This window comes from Charadrius vociferus, unplaced genomic scaffold (genome assembly GCF_000708025.1).
Source record: "Charadrius vociferus isolate BGI_N301 unplaced genomic scaffold, ASM70802v2 scaffold16, whole genome shotgun sequence".
NCBI classification, from domain to species: Eukaryota; Metazoa; Chordata; class Aves; order Charadriiformes; family Charadriidae; genus Charadrius; species Charadrius vociferus.
This window is the reverse complement of record NW_009649167.1, coordinates 2,805,349-2,827,976: the sequence shown is the minus strand read 5'-3', so window position 1 is coordinate 2,827,976 and position 22,628 is coordinate 2,805,349.

The following is a 22,628-nucleotide window of genomic DNA, read 5'->3' as shown; positions in this document are numbered from 1 at the left end:
TTTTAAGAAGCCCTTTGAAGTGCTTCTACTAGTTTTGTATCCTAGGAGAAGGAGTAAATTTGCAGAGCTGTTGCTTTGGGCATAACAGCACTACCTAGAACTTTGGATAGATTCCAGTTTGGCTTCTTATACTCTCCTGACCTCAAAACACCTCTTGACATTTCAATTGTGTATATTATTTTGCTTTCCTTCTTTAAAGAACCCTAATATGCTGTTACTTGCAAAGAATGACAGCTACATTCCAGCTTTATGGCAGGTAAACTAGAGCCAAGCTGAGACATATACCCAGATGCTTTGGGATAAAAAGGGTTATAAAAATACAGGAGGGTTAATAGCCATTGCTAAAATTTTCACATAAAGCTTTCTATTGCAGTATCTGAAGGTATTCTGTCCTGCTAGTGAAGTAATATGTTACCTCTTCCTCACTGATGGATCATTTGTACTTTTCAAAATAACTGGACAGCTTTTCTTATTCACTGGGTACAGGGTTGAAGTAGACAAGGGGAAAAGCAACATCTGTTTTGACCTTCTTGCATGGAGGGAAGGTGTTTTTATTAAAGAATTGTCTTTTTGGGTAAACCTCATACCTTTAAATAAAAAAAAGACCTGCTGTTTTTCAGAAGGAAAGAGCTAGTGGTGGGAAAAGAGGATAAACTGGCAGGAGAGAAGGAATAGTCTAGCAGATCAGCAAAGAAAAGCTCACAGCTGGAGTTGAAGCAAAACTAAGTTTACTCAAGTTTACTCACAGGATCATCAGCAGACTAGTTGAGAACTAAACAGAATGGGTGAAATCTTTGCGTTATTGAACACAACGTCAAGACTTCTGGTATTTGAGAAGTACTGGGGTGTTATCTGACAATTTTTAAAAATTATAAGTTTTCACATTTTTACAGGCCATCCTTTCTCTAATACAAAATTATTGAAGTCAAAACTCCACATCTTTAAGACTGAGGCTGAGTTCTTCCAGTTCTGCAGCCCTTCATAGTGAAGCTACGAGTAAGGCATAGAGACAAAACAGCAATTTTGGTAGCTCATAAATTCAGGGGGGACCTCTCATACAAGTAGCTGAGCTGTGAGTGGAGAAAGAGGAGGAAGAGGAAGCATTCCATTGTTTGGAGGAAGAGGATATCATGGAACACCTGTTCCTCAAAGCCTCAGAGAGCAAACAGAGCACACGCTGTTCTGCCTGCTGAAACTCAAACTTTACCTTTAGACTTGTCCTGTAGAGGAACACAGGAGGCAGAACGGTTTTTTCTGCTTCATGTGTCTCATATGACAGGGAAATCTATTATATATCCTATGGATTACTTGCACTTTTCAGTCTCTGACCTCAATGCTATAAGGACTTCATATTCATGTGGCAATTATCAAGAAGAAACCAAAAGCAGATGCTCTGAGTCCTTTTCCTTCTGAGAAGGCTGAGAGTGAGGGAAGAGCTGGGCTTCAGAACTAAATCTGAACCAAATTCTTAGATAAGATGTCACAGTGGCAGATAGAAAGTGATTTCTACAATATAGCAAAATCTGAAGGGAACTGAAATATGTACGCGTAGAGATATAGGTATCTGCTGTTGAAAAGTGGGCTTTCCATCTGGAAGGACACCTTATTACATCATAGGATTGTCATGCCATATGATTTTGAGTGCAGATCTCACACTTGGGTTACGTCTACCTGGACCTACCCAGGGTATCTGAGGCACAGACACATAACAATTATGCATAAAACTAGATAATACCAAATGAGATTTAGCAAACTCCTATAACTGTACAGACTAGTGAAGTAAATAACTACACAGGGAGGAGAGGGTTTTTTTCTTTCAGCCTAAGCCTTTGCTAGATTTAGGGTGGGGTTCAAATCCAGATTGCACATATCTGTATTTAGGTCACTAAATAAACAGGGCATTTAGTCAATGAAGTCAGTGGAGTCTGAAGATTAGCAACATTTGGTCACCTGAACTGATTCCAGACTCTATTTGACCTCGAGGACACTAGCCACCTTCTGGAATGGCTGCTGGAGGTCAGGCAGGATCCCTTAATGCATCTTAAATGGCCCCAAGCATTGCTAAGGCAACTGAATTATGCCATAACACCTTTTATCTTTTAATCGAAGGTATGGTCCGTATTCATTGTAATGGTCCCAGTTCACTCTCATGAAAATTTCCTTCCCTAAGTATTATATCAGTCAGTCTTTACAGTGTGAAATTGTATTAACTCTGCTAATATAAATTAGTTTACATTACACACTTTGATGCAATGAGGTAGAAAGTACCTTGTTAGAGAGCTTGAATAAAGCTGACATGGTACCCCATTTAGTGGATGAGGGAAAGGCTGTGGATGTTGTCTATCTAGACTCTAGTAAAGCCTTTGACACCATTTCCCACAGCATTCTCCTCAAGAAGCTAGCTGCTCATGGCTTGGATGGGTGTACCCTTTGCTGAGTAAAAAACTGGCTGGATGGCCAGGCCCAAAGAGTTGTGGTGAATGGAGGCAAATCCAGTTGGCAGCCAGTCATGAGTGGTGTTCCCCAGGTCTTAGTACTGGGACTAGTTCTGTTTAATATCTTTATCAACAACCTGGACAAGAGGATTGTGGCGCTTAGGGACATGTTTTAGTGGTGGACTTGGCAGTATTAGGTTAATGGTTGGACCTGATGATCTTAATCTTTTCCAACCTAAACAATTCTATGCTGCTATGGGTCTATAAAATATGCTTGCTTGAATTACTGTGCAAGAGGGGTGTGATTCCTCTGGCCTGTGACTCTTAATAGTTAGATTCTATGTTAGCAACCAGGTTATGTGACATATTTTGGCCTCTAATCAGAAAAACAGGTCTCTAGCAGCAAGATCATACTAACTCCCATTTCTAAGATTAATTAAATCTATGTTTATGTGATTTTGTATTCCAAAAGCAATGTTACATATAAATATATATTTGTACATATATATTCATACCCATATATATATATATATATACACACATCAGCAGTTACACTGCTCTGTCATTGAGATCCTTTCTTCTAGAAAGGCATACAAGCCCATCTCAGTTTTTGAAGCCATGGTCACATAGTTAATGTAACTCATCTGGTTTTCTCATGCTATGTTCCAAGGACTTTAAGATTCTACAATCACAGTGTCAAGGTCTGTTCTGTAATTCAATACTTTCTTCTACAAGGAAACTTGCTACAGCTCAGATACTTACTCCACCAGCACTGCAATCCAAAAAAATGAGTCCTGCAGGATCTCTCTTCAATACCCAGATTGTATTTCATTACAGTTTTTGTTGGGTTGTTTTGGGTTTGGGGTTTTTTTGAGGTAGTTTGGGCAACAACGATTTTTACTCTTGGCTGAGCTGTGACCTGTCCTGGTCACACTGAGGGAATTCCTTCCACAGTAGAGAAGTCACTGCAGGAATATTTCTACTACCCTAACAAAATTCATGGTGGTTACAAGACAAATAATATTCTGACACTTTTTGAGTCTTGGACCCAAAGGAGCTGTCACTTCAAACAGCAAATTTACAAGCATTGAATGAAACTGATGTTACAAAAGTGCAATTTTCCAGATACTCCCTTCTTTCTTGGAAGAGAAAGGTCATCCTTCAGAGATATGAGCACTTCTTCCTTGATCAGAGTGCCAGAAGGTGGAAATCAGCAATTGCTCTTAAGGACATGCATCCTTCAGTATGGACTGAGCAAACCACTTCATTTACAGCCCACTCCTTGGTCATTTTTGGTCATGGTAAGTTTAAAACTAATGAAGCAGAGTTCCATATAGCCATAGCAATTCCTGAAGCTAGTTTGTCCTCAAGAGCAATTATGTTTAAGCTATGTTTAAACTGCAAAGGAAAAAGAAACACTCCTAGTTTCCTATTCTCATTAGGATGTCTGCAAAGTTGTTTGCATTCTAGCCTCCAGTGGTCAGAAACTGCTGTGTCATTTGGCTTTCCTTAATGCTGGCCCTTGTTAGAAAGGAAATGACTGAAGTAGTTCGACAGCTAAAACAGAGGAAAATATACCAGGATAATTAATGTCAAGTATCAAGCTGGCAAGAAGAAAATGTAAGTAAGTGGTGTGGCCCACCCTTCCTCTCTGCCTTGTAGTCTAAGTGCTGAAGGTGCCAGGCACATGTTGTACCCTAGTTCTTCTTGTGCTCTACCTTATGCTTTGGCATACCACAGCTTTAGATAATAATTCTGCCATCTAACCACTTTCTGTGCACTCTCTGTCTACATTTGCTGCTCTCATTCCTCACCAAGCAGATTTTTCCAAATGGCTCACACTTTCCCGTTTGTCACTTGTACAGCTCTCTTTTTTGAACATCATTTTGCTGCCATGATGCTTTCTAATACTTTATTTATCATTTTTAAATGAGCACATGTAGCAGATTTGATCTGTCCCAACACTCTTTACAAATACAATGGCACCCATTAGCTATATTTGAAGGACCTGATCTGAGACAGGAATTCAATCTATCTACTTTCCAGCTCTCAGCAGCACCACCTAAAACAGAGGGCACCTCCTTGTTCAGCCAGATGGTTCCAAGTTTTCTAAAGTTATGGGCTGCATGTCCTAAACACAAAGTGGTACTTAGAGAGGAACTTGTACTATCACGGAAAATAACCATAACTGGAGTTCAAAGCTCTCATTTCTGGATGCAATTGTATCAAACTTAAGTGACTAGTCTAGATATACAAGATGTAAGATATACAAAAAAAGATCTTTACTCCACCAACAACAACAACCCAGTTTTTGCTTTATCTGCTGCCTATGTGTCATCAGAAGGTGAGTGAACTGGTGTTATCATTCTTTCAAGACTGTCAAGCAAGCAATACAACAAGGATTCACCACACGAACCCAACCTCAGGGCAAGTGCACTTCCACTATAAGTGCTGGTTATCAAAACATCTGAATATCACATTCTTGACTTCCCCCTTTCCCAGTAAGCTCTGCAAAAGTTTATAAAATTTACAGGAAATGAAATCTGAACTCATTAGAACAGAAAAATACAGTTACTCTTTTCAAATCTGTTTTATTTTGAACCTCACCATATACCACATTCAGTCCAGATTTTTAAGGTCAGTAGTACCAGAGCTACCCTTAAACTACAAACCCCATATTAACATTCACAGATATCCATCTCATCATCATGAAAGAGATGGACAATACAGGTGGCACTGTGCCAGTTGGTTGATTTTATATTAGCAAGTAAATGGCATGTTGACATTTAATCTCTTAGTCAATAAGACAAAGAACACAACTCTGTAAGTGTGCCCTGCTGACCAAGAAGGCCTACAGCATCCTGGCCTGTATCAGAAATAGTGTGGCCAGCAGGACAAGGAAAGTTATCATTCCTCTGTACTCAGCACTGGTGAGGGTTTTGGGCCCCTCGCTACAAGAAAGACGTTGAGGTGCTGGAGCATGTCCAGAGAAGGGCAATGAAACTGGTGAGGGGTCTGGAGCACAAGTCTTATGAGGAGCACCTGAGGGAACTGCGGTTGTTTAGCCTGGAGAAAAGGAGGCCGAGGGGAGACCTTATCACTCTCCACAACTACCTGAAAGGAGATTGCAGAGAGGTGGGGGTCGGTCTCTTCTCACTAGTAACAAACAATAGGAAAAGAGGAAATGGCCTCAAATTAAGCCAGGGGAGGTTTAGATTGGATATTAGGAAGACATTCTTCACTGAAAGGGTTGTTAAGCATTGGAACAGGCTGCCCAGGCAAGTGGTAGAGTCGCCATCCCTGGGGTATTTAAAAGATGTGTAGACGTGGTGCTTAGGGACATGGTTTAGTCATGGGTTTTGGCAGTGTTAGGCTGATGGTTGGACTTCATGATCTTAAAAGTCCCTTCCAAGCTAGAACAATTCTATAATTCTATGATTCTAATGATAAGCAATAAAGTTTTACTGGACTAACTAAAATAATACTAAGGAGGTAATGTATAAAATGCTGTTTTAAAAGCATGGGGAAAAAATGGATGAAGTCTGTCCATTCTTCCTCCCTTTTTCCAAAAGAACCAAATGTGGAGGACATGTTACTATTTGTGCCCATAACTGACAACAAATACAGATAGTGTTATGCTATTAATTTATTCTTATTAATATACACTGTATATCCTCTGAAAGATCCCAGTACAATGTAAGACTTTAATGCAATGTGAGATTTTTTTTTATTATTTTATGCATTGTGATGAGATGTTTATGGCACTATGATTCAGATTTTGCCAAAACTCATAAAAAGGAGAGAATAGCAACAAGTCCATACTGAAAACAATGCAAAATCTTGCTGCTTTTCTGTGACGTCTGAGCTTCATGCAATTCTTCCAAGTACAGCAACTATTTCCTGTGCAGCACTGTCATTAAATAGACAAGTTTTTGAGGCTGAATGATCACCAGAAGTGAGGTAGCACAGTAGCATAGCAGCATGTCATGCCCACTTAATCTTGTCAAAAATGCACTAGTCACTCAGGTGTTTCAGTGATGTGCCTAATGCAGCCATGAACCATGAGAGTATTTCCACAGGGTGCTGTGATTTGCTGAGTGGATCCATCACTTGAGTTAGGTGTTATGAAACAAATATTGTTTATGAAAGACTAACAATTAGCATACTTTATTAAAATTGACAAATAGAGTGGGGTTGTTTTACTTCTGTGTGAACGCCCTCCTTAGTTCCATACTCTAACCAGTAATGTGACCTTAAAATACTTAGGCACTTCAAAAGAATTTGTAAAAAAACTCACTGGAAGGTACAGGGAAATTTATCATCTCCAGGTATTTCCATTATCTGTGCTGTTTATCAATGGAGAATAGCAAGCTCAGAAGCATTAGATATTAAGAATTAGTTTCTGGTTAAAATAACTTAAGATTTTATTACAAATACAAGCATGCTTTCAATTGTTTTCAATCTAGCAGCAGTGCCTTAAGAAACTCATCAGATATTGACTGCATATGTTGATTTTAACGTTGAGAATTTTTCCTTACTGAAAATGTTGCATGCTTCCTTTTGATTATTAAAGCACTTCCAAAGTGCTTCCCACTAGATCATCTGAACAGAAACTTTGCCTGAGGCAGTTTTTAAAATCTCAGCAGTTTCAAGTAGTTTGGCAGATCTCTAATTCTTTTCCTTTTCCCTAATTGTCATTACTTCATCTCCCAGTCTCTTCAAAATGTGGAAACTAAGCTGGAGCTGTTTTGCCCAGCAGAAGAGCATGTGTAATTACCAGCTGTGATTCTGGAGACCAAGAGCAGGGGACTGGATGTGGCTGATGTTGTTGTGTTTTGTGGAAGAAAAAAAAAAGAAAACAGCTGCCCAAGAATGGCTGAAAGTACAAAATTTTTGCAATCTGCAGCACATTCAGAGTTAACTCAAGTTACACTGTGCTTAACTGACTCATGGGTAATGCCTGTACAGTGTCAGCCTTTGGTTCAGAGAAGCTATAAGAAAGCTGTTGGGGAGCAGCTGGTAAGGCACTGGAACAGGTTGCCCAGAGAGGTTGTTGAGGCCCCACCCCTGGAGGTGTTCAAGGCCAGGCTGGATGTGGCCTTGGGCAACCTGGCCTAGTGAGAGGTGTCCCTGCCCATGGCAGGGGGGTTAGAACTCGATGATCTTCAAGGTCCTTTCCAACCTAAACCATTCTATGATTCTATGAGCCTTAAAATGCCTGTTACACTGAGGGGAAAGGTATCCTACAGTTTGCAGGGCAGAACCACCATGGACCTGCTACCAGTATCATCTGCCATCACAGAACCACAACGGACCCAACACCAGGACCATTCGGTACCTTCAGGAATAAACACGTTACTGTGCCAATGGGGATAAAGTTGGTCTACTACCTATGTGTAACATTGAAGGTGTAATTGCTTTAAATTATGGGGTTTTTAGTAATCTCTATACATGTACAATTAGTGTGAAATAAATGGTATTTATATATGGCTACAATTACTGACTCAGACCTTCCCAGAGATGTTATGTCCTGGGAGCAGAACAACAGTTTTCAGGCAACTTTTTCAGCACACTAGCATTGAAGGAGTTGACATGGGAATCTGATTCCTCCAAAACTTTGCTAAAGTAAGCATGTATATAAATTACAAAACATTGTGGGAAAGAGCTGGTGTGGTAAAAGGAACCCAATAAAACTTACTCATATAAAATGCAAAGCCATATAACTGCATGATATGCTAGTTAACATATCAGTTTTATAAAAATATTTATGTAAATATAGCACAGTAATGGAAATACAACATGAACTAGTTACAATTCACAATTAAACCAGCCTGACTAGCTTTCCTTATTTAAATAATCACTTCAAGTTCGTTTCTGTGCAATTCATTTAGGGAGAAAAAAATTGTTGTTTTGTTGTTGTTGTTTTCACTCATCAGAGTTTAGAGGTCACCTTGCACCTAAACACTGGAAAAAAAACTAGAATAAAAAAATATAAAATATGCCCCAGAGGTTACAGGCAAAGATCTGTATCACAGCCCCATGCATCAGTGCAAGGAAGAAGACCTGAATACATGCTGCTTCTGTGTTTTGACCACAGCCTAGAGAGCCCCAGCCATCCCTGGGCCCTCACTACTCTTTCTGGACTAATTTGTCCATGGATTCTGAATAAAAGATCCTTTGTACCCTTCCCTCTTCTCCTTGCATTTCTTCCCAATAAGCCAGACTGAGGTTTAGTATTGTCTTGTACTGTCTTTTCTCCGTCGCAAAGTTGAATCACCCTGGTTTGGTTTCCTCCTTTTTTTAGCTTCTCAGGAACCATTTAGTATTAGTAGAAAATCTTCTTCTCATTTTTTTTTTTCTCCGTGAGATTACATTACCCTATTTCTATAACCATCTGCCACTGAGTTCAAAAGATTTGCTTTTGCTAATTCCTGCAGAAAAGGACCTGTAGTTAAATTTAGGTACTTAAGTAGGTATAGATATTTTAGGGTCTCTGCATATTAAAGAAGAGAGGATTAATTAGCACTTGAATAAGTAAGACTCAGGTCATCTAATTTTAGATAATCACAGTATAACTGTTTATTACCTGAGCTAGTCATTCTAGACTCTTTTCATTGTCAATAGAAGGAAATAAGCATCTATGCTAGGATCAACTACACTCTCAAGGTACCTAAATCAGACATCTAAAGTGTAGTAAAGAGTTCCTACATATCTCTCTTTATATCTGTCCCTCATTACAGAAAGAGTTTAGCACAACTACAGTCCTTACCTGATATGAAGTGGTATTTCTGCACAGAATCCCTGCTTGGACAAAGCAGAATGTATAACCAGTTGCTGTACAAAAAAAAAAAAAGTGTATACTTCTCAAAGGAGCCCAATGCCAAACTACTTCAATTTACGTGCTTTTTTAAAGGAATTTATTACAAATGTGCTATTTTCCAAAAGTCAAATCCTGCCACTATCTTTCACAGAAAGTTAGGACCTTAATAATATCCATCTCTCATTGTCCAGTTCCTAGAGAATATTATTTTCTATCGTGAGAAAACACAGCTGAGTATTGTCTTAACTTATAACTACAGATTAATTGTGTTGGAATGTGGTTTTAGCTAAGGTGGAAGACATGGGGAAAACTCATAATATTCTTTACAAACAGAGGCAAAATACGAAAAATTCCAAGAAACTTGGAGTTTGTAAATAGGGCTATAGGATACAATTTAACTGTTTAATTAATTCTAGCTAATACAAAATTACTTTTGTCTTTTGGTACTTGACCTTTTGAGCATGAGGTGCTTCATATCTTAGTTCTTATGCTTGGCCCTAACATTGCCAGAAACAAAGCTGTTCTACAGAATGCATTGGCCTATACCAAATGTTTCTCTGGTTCTGAATTGAATGCTTTCACTGAATTTTGGGCTTATCTTTGCATAAGATGAGTTCTATGAAGTCATTTGAAGAATTAAATTCTGGTCCTACTACAACCAAACCCAAGATTCTGCCTAATTTCTGTCACGCCAATCATAGAATCATAGATTTCAGTTGGAAGGGACCTTTAAAGGTCATCTAGTCCAACCCCCCTGCAATGAGCAGGGACATCTTCCCACTATATCACGTTCTGAAAGCCCTGTCCAACATGACCTTGAATGTTTCCAGGGATGGCACATCTACCACCTCTCCGGGCAGCCCATTCCAGTGTTTCACCCATCTCATTGTAAAAAATGTCTTCCTTATATCTATTCTAAAACTACCCTCTTTTAGTTTAAAACCATTATCCCTTGTCCTATTGCAATAGGCCCTGCTAAGAAGTCTGTCACCATCTTTCTCATAAGCCCCTTCTAGGAACTGAAAGGCCACAATAAGGTGTCCCTTGAGCCTTCTCTTCTCCAGACTGAACAACCCCAACTCTTTCAGCCTTTCTTCATAGGAATGGTGTTCCGTTCCTCTGATCATTTTTGTGGTCCTCCTCTGAACCTGCTCCAACAGGTCCGTGCCTGTCGTGTGCTGAGGACTCCAGAGCTGGATGCAGTACTCCAGGTGGGGTCTCCCAGAGTGAAGTAGAGCGGTGGAACCACATCCCTCGACCTGCCAGCCGTGCTTCTTTTGATGCAGCCCAGGATTCAATCGGCTTTCTGGGCTGCAAGCACACATTCTCTCTTCATGTCCGGCTTTTCATCCACCAGTACCCCTGAGTCCTCGGCAGGGCTGCTGTTAATCCCTTAATCCCCCAGCCTATATTGATACTGGGGGTTGCCCCAACCCAGGTGCAGGACTCTGTACTTGGCCTTGTTGAACCTCATGAGGATCCCATGGGCCCACTTCTCAAGCTTGTCCAGGTCCCTCTGGATGGCATCCTGTCCCTCAGGTGTGTCAACCGCATCACTCAGCTTGGTGCTCCCAACTCTGCAAATTTTCTGAGGGTGCACTCACACCATCTATGTCATTAAAGAACGTATGAAACACTACTGGTCCCAAGACTTCACCAAATTTATTGTGCATTTTCCAACTTCTCAGACCTACTTTTTCTGCCATTATGATACCATTCTCGCACACAAGCAACTTAGGTAGTAGTTTGTAAGCTGTCTTATTGTGTATGATCATTGGAAGAGTATTTAAAAGTAATGATCAAGGCCTGGTTCCATCAAAACTTTGATTCAAGTTATCAAGTCTATGATGAGTTTTACTTAATGATGAGGTACGTGTATTCAAGTTTTGTCTAAACACTAAGCAGAAAATGAGATGTTTTTGTTATGGAAAACATTCAGACTTCAGAAAAGGTACAAAACTGAAATACGGGTTCCAAAATATTTCTGAAATGCAGCCACAATGCCTCACAGGAGTAGTTAATAGGACAATTCATGATCCCACCCTCACGTCTAGACAGACTGTCTTTCCTAAACTACATCTCCCATCATTCACCACAACCTATTGCAGTTAATCAGTTCAGTCATAGACAATGGTGTGTGACTGGTAATAAAGTTTGCAGGTCTACTGCTGTTCATAGAAATGCCTAGGTTCCTAGGACAGCCAACACCACGTGTGATGGAACACCACATTAGCACTACAAGAGGACCAAATATTATTTTTTTCTTTGTCAGTTTTTGAAAGTTTGGAGCACTTTGTGTGAAAATAAAAAAAAAAAAAACAACATTTTTTTAAATAAAATCTTCACTTTCTAATGACCGAAGTTTATCAACAGCTCTATAGGTTATGTACCTCACAGACTAACTGTAAGAAGCAGCATTAAGTGAAGGCTTCTCAGTGACAGCAAATAAGCAAATAACCAGGGCACAGAAAGAAAGTTGTTTTGAATGAGGTTACAGAACAAACCCATTCTCCTTTGGTTTTCACAGAGGCACTGATGACTTAGACTTCTTAAGATGTTAGTGAACAGATCTACAACAATACATGGTTTGTCTGCCGTGAAAGGTCAAAAGGCTGAGTCAGGCATGAAAGCATTTAAACATCTGTTTTCAAGGAGTACGGATGAATTTAAATGTTAATACTTACTGGCTAAAGCACTCCTTCAGTAAAACATATTGTAATTCACATATTTCCTCTGTGATTTTCACATGGCACCAATTCAGCTGTGTTTTCTTTCCTGAGAAGAACAATTTATCAAAGCACAGCTAAATAATCTAAAAATCAGAATGTTCATACATCGGTACTAAAATTATTAATTACTTGAAAAAGGCACTTAATTGCCTGCTTAAATATTTGAGGACTGTAAAAATATACTCAGCTGCTGTTCTGTTGGTATTTCTCAAATGAAAATGTTAAAAAGGCATTTTCTTTTACGTTTTTTTTTTTCCAGATCTAAAGGAATTCAGCTCTGTACATAACTCATCATTCAGCACTACGCATAATTCTCTAAGCCTACAAGTTCTAGCTGACTGCAGTTCTGACTTAAAATCTCACTTGTGCTGTCTTCCAGTAACATCATTCTAGATAGTATTCCTTTCTCTGTATAAGTCTACATAGAAAGGGCCTTTGTATGACAATAACCATGGAGAATTTGTAAGGGTTTTTAATGTCTTAATGAAAAGTTAAAGTATTTAAGATACAAAAAAAGGAGTTCTTTCTGAGAAGCAACTAGACATATTAGTTGTCCTGTACCTAAGTGATAAGCTATGTTAGCTAGTATAAATTGAAAAGGGCTACAACTCACAGTTTATGACACTGTGTTAAAGACAGTGCTAAAAGTGCTGCTGTGCATTATTCTCCTAAAAGAGGAAAAGCAAGAGTCAGGGCATTTGGTACTCTTGCTCCAGAAATGTATCAGCTGAGGTTTCAGAAATAAGGCTAATTTTTTCAAAAACATATTTTTCAGATAAAGATCCAGATTCAGCAACTTGAAAACTTTTTTGTGTATTTGTTTTGCTTTAATAAAATAACTTTTCTTAAGTATATTTTGTTCAAAAATTTCAAAGTGAAGCATTTCAAATTGTCTATTCAAGATTACTCTTAATTTTTAAAAATCTTTCCGTTTTGTTTTTAACTAAATCTTAGAACTGATTTCCAAGAAGTTAATGAGTGTGGGAAAATTCTCTTGTTCCTTCTTTTTGCTGACCAGGAATTTAGGAAGAATATTGATAAAGTAACAGAGAAGATATTTTCATGTATATGTTAATGTTTAAGAAAAAAAATATTATTAAAGTGAACTCAATATTCAGAAGACCACATTTACTTTAAAAGTTTGTCCCATTATTAAAATTGCTTTTATGTCTTCCCCCTATTCAGAATAAGTAGAAACTAATTTGAAACAAAACAATGGCTTTGAACAACTATTGCTTTACAGAGGCATCTGAAGTATGGTTCTGGCTATTTCTTTTGCAAACGGTCCCTAATTTTATGATGGGCTGAGCCAAAAATGTTCTATGTTCATGTTTGACTCTGAAGTTGGATGAGGGAACTGGGGTTGTTCAGCCTGGAGAAAAGGAGGCCGAGGGGAGACCTTATCACTCTCTACAGTTACCTGAAAGGAGGTTGTAGTGAGGTGGGGGTCTGTCTTTTCTCCCAATTAACAAGTGACAGGACAACAGCAAATGACTTCAAGTTGTGCCAGGGGAGGTTTAGGATGGATATTAGGAAAAAGTTCTTCACAAAAAGGGTAATCAAACATTAGAACAGGCTGCCCAGGGAAACAGTTGAATCACCATCCCTGGAGGTATTTAAAAGATACTTAGATACGTGCTTAGGGACATGGTTTAGTGGTGGTTTTGGCAGTGTTAAGGTTAATGCTTGGACTCAATGATCTTAAAGTTCCCTTCCAACCTAGATGATTCCATGATTCTATGACAATTTCTGTAGCTCTAAAGCAGACCAGAAAGATAGACTTGATCAGGGCATTAGTAAGCCACACGCCACATACTATCAGACTCGTGTCAAGTTTCATGAACTCTGTGCAAGACTCACCCCCACTGCCAGCTGTCCCTAAAAAGCCCCTTAAACACCTCCCAGCTGCAGCAGACAGAAGCTGGTGGGTAGGTCAGGCAGAGCATTGAGGCAGGTCGCCAGTGCAGGGTCTGTTCCACTGCCCTGTAACTAGAGGAGCTTTGCACAGCATGGCCATGAATTGAAAGAAGTCCCATCAAAACTACCTCACACTGAGGTTATGGAAGCCATGCAGCACAACTTACTGCTACAGATCCACATCCAGCTCAGAGGTGCAGACCCCACAGTCCTCTTCTGTGTCTGGCGAGCTGCAATACAAAAGTACCTTTGACACAATCATGGTGTTTGGGGCTCTAACACTTGGGGACTTTTAAGAGCAGACCACATGGGTGTTATGCAGTAAGACCATCTCAGTTATTTTTATCAGTTACAACAGGGAAGAATAAACTCATTCCATCTATTATTGTGGTGGATTTTGAGAGGTTTGGGGTCATAATGCTTTTTAAGTAAGGCCAAGAGTCACACATCCAATCTGAGATAATGAAAAAACAGCCTGATTTACAAAAGTCTAGCCGTTATGCATCTCCTGCCATGAAAATGTCAGGTGCTTTTAGATACTTCTTTCAGATTTAAAGGTTCAACTTTATACAGCTAGCCCAGAACTTACTTTAAAATCTATTTTTAAGCCTACAAATTAATAAACACAATTTTTCAAATTTCAACATCCAGCTGCCTTTCTGGGGAAGTACACTGGGCTTTAGGTTAAGTACTTAGGGGTTTAGCTAGCTTTCCACTGAAACAAAGCAGAATGATGACCTAATTCACCATAACACGGATTTGAGTAAAATTAACTATTGCATATTCTGTGCTTCTTTCATAGAATGAGGCAAAATAATTTTAAAATCCAGTCACCAAATAAATACAGAAGTAGGTGTACAAGAGGCAATGTGAAAAACATAAGACAGAAGTATCCGCTTCCTAGAAGTCTAAAACTTCACAGCCAACATGTGTGACACAGAACTTAAATTTCATCTTTGTTATGTTCTCCTGCCGTGACTCCAAGTCAACAGAATAGCATCTTGTTCCTGGCAGTAATGACCCAACGAAGAGACTCTCCAGCAGTTAAATCAATTTTTTTTTTTCAGATCTCTTGTTCATTTCAGAAAAAAACCCTTGCTCTTAAAAAAATTTATTAACTTCCAAATGCTAAATGAAATAATACCTGAGGAATGTTATAAGCTTCATTTTAAGTTTCAGAGCCAAATTCTGTCAGTATTCCTTTTGAAATATCACACTTTTAGCCTCATTGGGTGAAAGTGATGACAACTTCGAATTAATTTCAGTTTCCATAATAATTTCATTTAAAATATACCTGAGGTGAAAAATAAATTATTTCGAAGAACTGCATAATTTCTAAGCTCTAAGAGACCCAGAATAACAGAAACTGCCTTCTTGATACAGTAACATGAACCTCTTCACTGAAGTAAACACTGAAACAAGATTTCTTCACTCTGACTTTGCGAAACCTCAGTAAAGGTCCTGGTGAAGTAGGACTGATGATTAATCACATATGTAATTAACACTTGCTGTTTAAGTAACTTGTCCTATCAGCATGAAGCCAGTTTTATCTTGCTGAGGGCAGCTGATGGAAGGACTCCTGACTCCAGTTGCAATGCGATCAAAACTTTTCTGACTAGCTCCCCTTTGTCTTTTGGGCCTCCCAAAAGCCTCCGTTCAATCTTGTGCTATTACTGTAGAGTGAATGCAGGAGATATGCCAAAGATATGCAAATGCACAGAAGGGGAAAATACCAAGAAATATTTTCAGAACATGTTTTTTAGGGAGGTCATTTGAGGGGTATTATATTTTAATTGTTAAAGAGAAATCTTGTCCTGACCCAAGTCAACAGTTTTCCCACCAGCCTCAGGGAGGCAAGGATTTAATTTGCCTTTAACAGCTTTTCTTCATGTTTCTCTGGATCTCTTCAGCGCTGTTATTCTGTGATATGTCTTGGAATAAGTTATCAAATATCTTTTACTTGAATTCACAACCTTTTTCACAAGAAGGATAACCCACGATAAATCTACAACAACTGGTTCATGGGAAAAAAGTCTAGGCAAGTTGAACAGAGATGCACAACTGCCAAAGCCCAGCATTTGCATTTCACTATTGCAGCACAAGCATTCATCTTAAAACAATGACACTATTCTGACTCCAAAACATTATCTTCAATATCATTTCATCTAATTTATTGTCTTAACTATTCTTTGACAATTTTCTCTTTCACAAAGATAAGTTTGATAGCATAGTCCACTTCCCTTCATTTTCCCCTCAATCTCACTCTATCTGCAAGTACAGTTTACTGTTAAATTCCATTTTCTGGATTTCAAGTGAGTGGGTAAAATAATTTTAGGGCTATCAGTGCAGCAGAGCACCACAAAGAATTGCAGCTGCAGTGGTTGTATCATATGTAACACTAAGACACTTAAATACTTGGAGTAGGAAGAATCCAACAATGTGTCATCTCCTTCCAAGGGCCAAGCTGTTATGCCATTCTGGCAGTGGAAATCAGCAGATCTGGGGGTGAGCACAGATAAAGAGAACCTGCCTGTCCCCTCTCTGGCAACAGAAAGCTTACTCAGTTCTCACTGCCCAAGTAGGTACACACTCTTGTTTTTGATACTGCACTGAATGTTTGCCTTAATATCTGACTAATGATGGCACTGCTGGTCCCAGCTGGACCTACTGACCCAGCTACAATGGCACAAGCCACCACTTTCAGAGATGGCTACCCTCGCAGCCCTCAGTTGTGTAAGGCAAACATACCACAAAGAACTCAGGTGAAACCAGCTTCCAACATGTACAGGTTTTGTTTTTCTTCCATATCCCTTCAGTTATCACCATTTCTAGCAGCACTCAAAGGCAATATTAGAAGTTGTTTATGCATATGCCAAAATTATGTTATCCCTGCAAGCGGTTAGCCAAGGTTCAAGGTCTCCCAAGTCCTTTCTGCTAAGAAAAACTGAAAAGGGAGTCATGTCTTTGTTGCAGAGATATTTATTTGCAATAAAATTAAAGACAATCAAAGCTCCATTTACCTCCACATGGCAGGATTAAAAATAGATTTTTTCTCACAGCTCCCAACATCTGTCACCTGACTTGTGGACCCTCAGATCCCCTCACCAAGCTTATCTCAGTGTTTCTGCACTTGTGGTTGGTAATTCTTTGCTCCTTGTTTCTCCTTTTCTTTGTCCCTTAGCCTCTCCCTCACAGACAGATGTACCTTCACAAACAAAGTCAGCAAACACCCCTCCATTCATAAGTACATTACACTTGTACTTTGCTGGTATGTAAAGCAGTTTCACACTGTTTTTACAGCTGACTAAAACAACAGCCATCTATAGTAGCAACTCCTCCTGATGCCCATTCACCATCCCCATGTAACCTATAGTTCTGACTCTGTAAAGAAAAAAGATCCACCCCAAACAGAGGAAAAAGGGAAATAAACTGTAAGAGAAAGGGCTGAAATGCGATAAAAAAAAAAAGGATGCATGGGATAAGGGCATGGCTTTAGAAAAATCTTAAATTATTATTAGCCACTGAGGACACCTAGAAGTTAATGTCAAGTCACAACTCATAAAGGGAAAGGCCACAGGGTTGACGAGGTAAGGGAGAGCCTCCATTACACCAGAAAATGCACTTTTAGCCAACCACAGCAAAGGCAGGATGAATTATCTGTTATTATCTTTAAAGTTATACTGTGAGGGTAAATGGGGGGGGGAGGGGGGCGCGGGGGGAATTAAAGTTGGAAGATAATATTGACCTAGAAACAAATGGAGATGAAAAGGCTACTGATAAATTCAGCTTGCAAACTAGAAGGTTTCAGCTCATCATGGCTCTGAGGTTTTGAAACAGCCATTCATAATGAATAGCCTTGGAAAAAAAGTTCACTGGTTTTACGCTCGAACTTGATAATTTAGTGAAAGGCATTACATGATGTGGTGGAGTACTGCAGTAGCTGGAGTATGGACTTTATGACTCAGAAGGTCTTTGCCAGCACTGGTGTAAATCTCATGAAGCTTTCGTAGCTGTTATTATCATGTTTTTCCTTTTGGGTAACTTTGGATAAAGGAAAACTTTCTGTCACATTTTAGTGCCATTTAAACCATCTCAAGAGTTTTTCTTGCCATACCAAATTTACACTTGGTTATACCAAGTTTATACTTGGTTATACAAGTTACACCTTGTGTTCCTGAGCAAATCTGCTCACTGGCGCAAATTCTGTCTCTGTTGTTCTGTTGAAAACATCACTCTTCCAGCACGTCTCCACAGACACATGAAAAAAAAAATAAAAAATCTGTGTGTGAAAAAATATTACCAAAATGTTGGCCTCCGGTTCTTCCTCATTGACTTTTACGACTAGTTAGGTTTTCACCTGAGTACCCAAAAGTACTCAGATCCTACCTCCTATTTCATACATTTAGATCACAACAGATTAATATGCATTTGAGTTTATTACACCTTCTCCTAAGGTGTGAAATCAGATTAAAATCTCCCCTGATATAATGTTCCTTTATGATCATGCATCACAAATCTCAAGGGTTCTAAGCCCAAATAGTCCAGCTCTGGAAATACGTACAAGATCTCTTTATGGATCCCTGCCTGAAATCCAGCCGCAAATATTGCCCAGATGCACTTTACGTTTCCACTGCTTGCTCCTTCCAAATTTTGGTGGTAAAAGCCAGTCAAAGGTTTTTGCAATAGGTTGGCCTCTGGTGTGTAATTGGTACAAATCAGACAGATCAAGCACCAGAAAGTATTGAAATACAAGTTTCCACAAGACTGTGGAGACACAGAGGTCAGTCAAATGTCAGAATCCTCAAGCTTTCACAAGTCTGCAGTTCTCTGGATCCAGTATTAAATCCCACACCTTGGGATAACCCATTTTGATGAACTATGGTGTAGGATCAATTCATTGGAGCATCTGCTGTTACCTCAGCTACTTGATTTCTCATAGTTCATATATTAGATCCAGACAAGGTCCAAACTGACCAAAGCCTCTTGGACTTTTCAATTTCATAGGATGCCTTTTGGTCCTTGTCAGTCAGGTTGCTGCTCTCTCCATCAGTTTGACTTTTGGTCAGTGAGAATTTCCCACAGTTGGGCTTCCAAAATTGGTCATGCCTTTCATGGACGTTGTTCCAAGAAAAGCTTCACCTTGAGATCAGTTCTCAACTCGCTGTTTTCTGAAAAGCTTAGATGTGAAGCAATTCTTTCCCACCCAATGTAGATTTTCATGCTCGTGTATGTAAATGCAAGCAAAATTCTGATTTTGTGTAAATAATTCAGCTGCACCTTACTATCTACATTTTTCTAATAATACATTTAGTTGATTTCACTTTGCTTTCCTTTTTCCTTTTGTGCTTTTTTTTCCCCTTCCACTAATTTGTATATGACACAGCCAAATATTGGAAAGGAGATGCTTTTTTTCACCTGGGGCATTGACAGCTGTTTCACTGGAAAAATTATGAGAGCAGAACAAGAATCTTCACACCACTTAAACCAATGAAATCTGCTATTAACACTAACAGTGTATCTAAGACAATGTTATTTCCACATGAAACTGCTATGAAAGTACAAGAAACAGTATCTTCCATCCAGTTAATTAAACATTAAAGATTCTTTGGTGACTTTACAGGTTACTTCTGTGGACATATAAACCTTAAAGAAATTATGTGTATCTCTCTAGGTTGGGTCTCTATAACTTTTAATTTGTAGGGCTGAATGAGTCCGTGCTTTTATAGCACCCTTTGAGCTTTCAGTCTTTTTTATTTGATTACATTACATATAAAACTAGCTCGCTTTAAGCCATATAATTTTAGGTATTATTTGGCATGCATACAAGTTTTATATATTCTAAACAGCCTTGAAATGCCCATGGACAGGACTCAGTCAACCAGAAATAATATGTTCAAATATTTTAAGCCCGGCAGGTATTAAAACCCTTGATAAATTGATTTTACTTTATCTTGGATTACATTGATTCAATAGAAAATGCAAATCATACTGACATTTCCTTGTTCAAATCTCAAGCTTTCAGAAAAACCTTGGTTACTAGAATTCATGGCTTAGCTATAAAGTACATAAGTATTGCTTTATTCATGTACAAATGTACAAGACGTTCCAACTGTGAAACTCTGAGCTGAGATCCAGAGAGGTCAGGGAGAGATGAATATGATTAGAAAGAAGGTAATATCTGGAAGAAATCAGTGCTAGCCCAAGGGTCCAAGCTGAATATACATTAATGAATATTTATTAGTATGTTAGCAAGCAGAAAAATAAATTTGGTGCCCACATTAAAGCAGAAGAGATTAGATCTCCTGGAATTTATGAATGTTGAACAGAAGCTGCTTATAAACTGGGGACCTTTACCCTACATGGAGAGTCTTTCAGAGTGTGCTTGTACCCAACACAGTATGAAACTCTTTTGAAAACCCAGCTCAGGCCAAACCTCTCTGACTTAGCTCCCTTGCAGATCTAATTGTACAAGCCTAATGGAGCAGTACAAGTACAAGCCTAACGAACTGCTCTAATTGATGGAGAGGCAGGTGCTGTTGAAGGATTCCCATGAAATGTGGTGCCAGCTTAAGCTTAGCTATCAAGCACAGGAGGTCCTGCCTCTGGCTATTGCAAATATCGTAACTTTGCTCCACTGACAACTAATGAACTAAAGCATTTGCTTTAAGAGCGTTACTTCAGATGTCACTTGCAAGATAGGACTGGCTCCGATGTTATAATTTTCTGAGTTACTGTCTCAAATCTTTTACTAAAACCCTAACCAACCTGAGGCGTTCAAAACAATACAAGAACTCTGTAGTGGCAGCTAAGGAGCTACAGTCAGTCACAGGCCAGGATCACTCTGTGCAAACAAGACAAAACACAAAAAATTACCCGTCTGTATAGCAACAAGCTGCTATAAAAAAGGGATGCTAGTTAGGCGTTGCAGGTTAGAAGAGGAAAAAAGCCACCAGCATAGTAGTAATGCGTGGAAGTAAAAGACGCATGACTCTCTGGACAGCATGGTAGAGAAAGGAATCACAACACAGCCAAGTGAGGAGACCTAAGAAAAAACCTGCATGAGCAAGGGGGAAGATGGTCATAGGGAGAATCAGCTAATACTGAAATGTGTGTCGAGAGCCAAAAGAACAGAACAGAATGGGTGAAGAGAATAAAATAAAATCAATAGCATTTTTACCTTGTAGTGGAACAATAAGCAATATACTGTTGATTTACAATTGTATCTAAAAATTGTGTGGGTTGTGCCTGTCATCAGAGCCATGGAGTTTGGAAAGGGAAAGGAGTTTCTCCAAGAGGCAATGTTCCTGTCAAAATGCAGTGTGCCTAATGAAAATGTGTGAAACACCAGCCTAGAAATGAGACAGTACCTCATAAATTCTTTCTGCAAGTTCAATGCAGACTGACCTAGGAATCAGGATAATCTGAAGAGCTGTTTACGCAAAGTAATCAAAAACACATAGAAACTTTCCATTCAACAATCTTACCTTATTTTTCACTTTCATTTCTGGCCTGTGTAATTACACAGCCAAAACAACTTCAATTTTTATTTATTTCTCTTTAATGAAGTCCATTTCTTGCTATATCTGGCCATTGGTTTTGTGCTATACCTGAGAAGATACCTAAATAAATTGCTTGAACAAATACAACCAAGAAACTATCAATCTGTTTTCTCCAGTGCCAGAAAGAAATGAGTTCTTTCCCTCTGTCACCTTCTTTCCACTTAGTATCCTCAGTCTTAAATAAGGATTGGAAACCTTTGAGCCGAGCCACCTGACATGTTTTCCCTTCTCTCTCACTTATCTGCAGAGATAGGAGCCTGTTAGAGAAGGCTGGTGCTGCACAACTCACGCCAGGCTGGAAACAGTAGAAGAGACCATTCGATCAGAGAGGTTTTTCATCTGGGCCAGCAGTGTGCCTCACATCCTTACGTGGTGGCTCACCAGACAAGCTTTGCCCGTTTTCTGCAAACAACACTTCTGAAAAGATTGTGCAATGCGGTGACTAATTACTATATGACTTGTAGCATAAAGATTTCCAAAAACAATCTAAAGTGTCATAAATAAGAGAAAAATTAGTGTTGAAATTATGGTGGTTTGTTGCCAGAGGAAAAAAAAACCAAACAAAAAGATACTAATTTTTGTAAATTTTATTCTGACTGCTAGAATTAACAAAAAATGCTTATCCACAGGGGACTATGTAAAGCAATAGATGAGGGTGCTTTTAAATAATTTGTGGTAATTAAGGACAGCTGTGTGCATTCTTGTTCTCTATATGCAATATGCCAAAAGGAGAGCATGCCAAAAAAAATTATGTCAAGATTTTTTAAAACCACTAATGATTTTGGCTCCTATGTTTTCAGATACCCTATGACAGCTGGATTTGCAGGTAGTAGGGTGTGAATTTGAAAGGCACTTAATGATTTACAAAGACTACTAAAAGATTAATTTCTGAAAAAGCAGAAGCTGGACATGGCCTGCAATGTCCATGCAAGTCCCTGAAGAGAAAAACAATGAGCATTTTGTCTTCAATTACAGTGGGGTCAAGATTTCACCCCTTGAAATGAGCCTCTTGTTAAAGCCCAGAAAAAAAAGTGGTAGCTGGAATTGTCACATGAAAAGGACATGCAAATTTTCACTGATGCTGCAGCAGGACATTGCATTCTGATGATTCCTTTATCCTTTACAACACGTTGTCCTCTCCAATCCACCCGGTTCTTCTCCCTTCCTA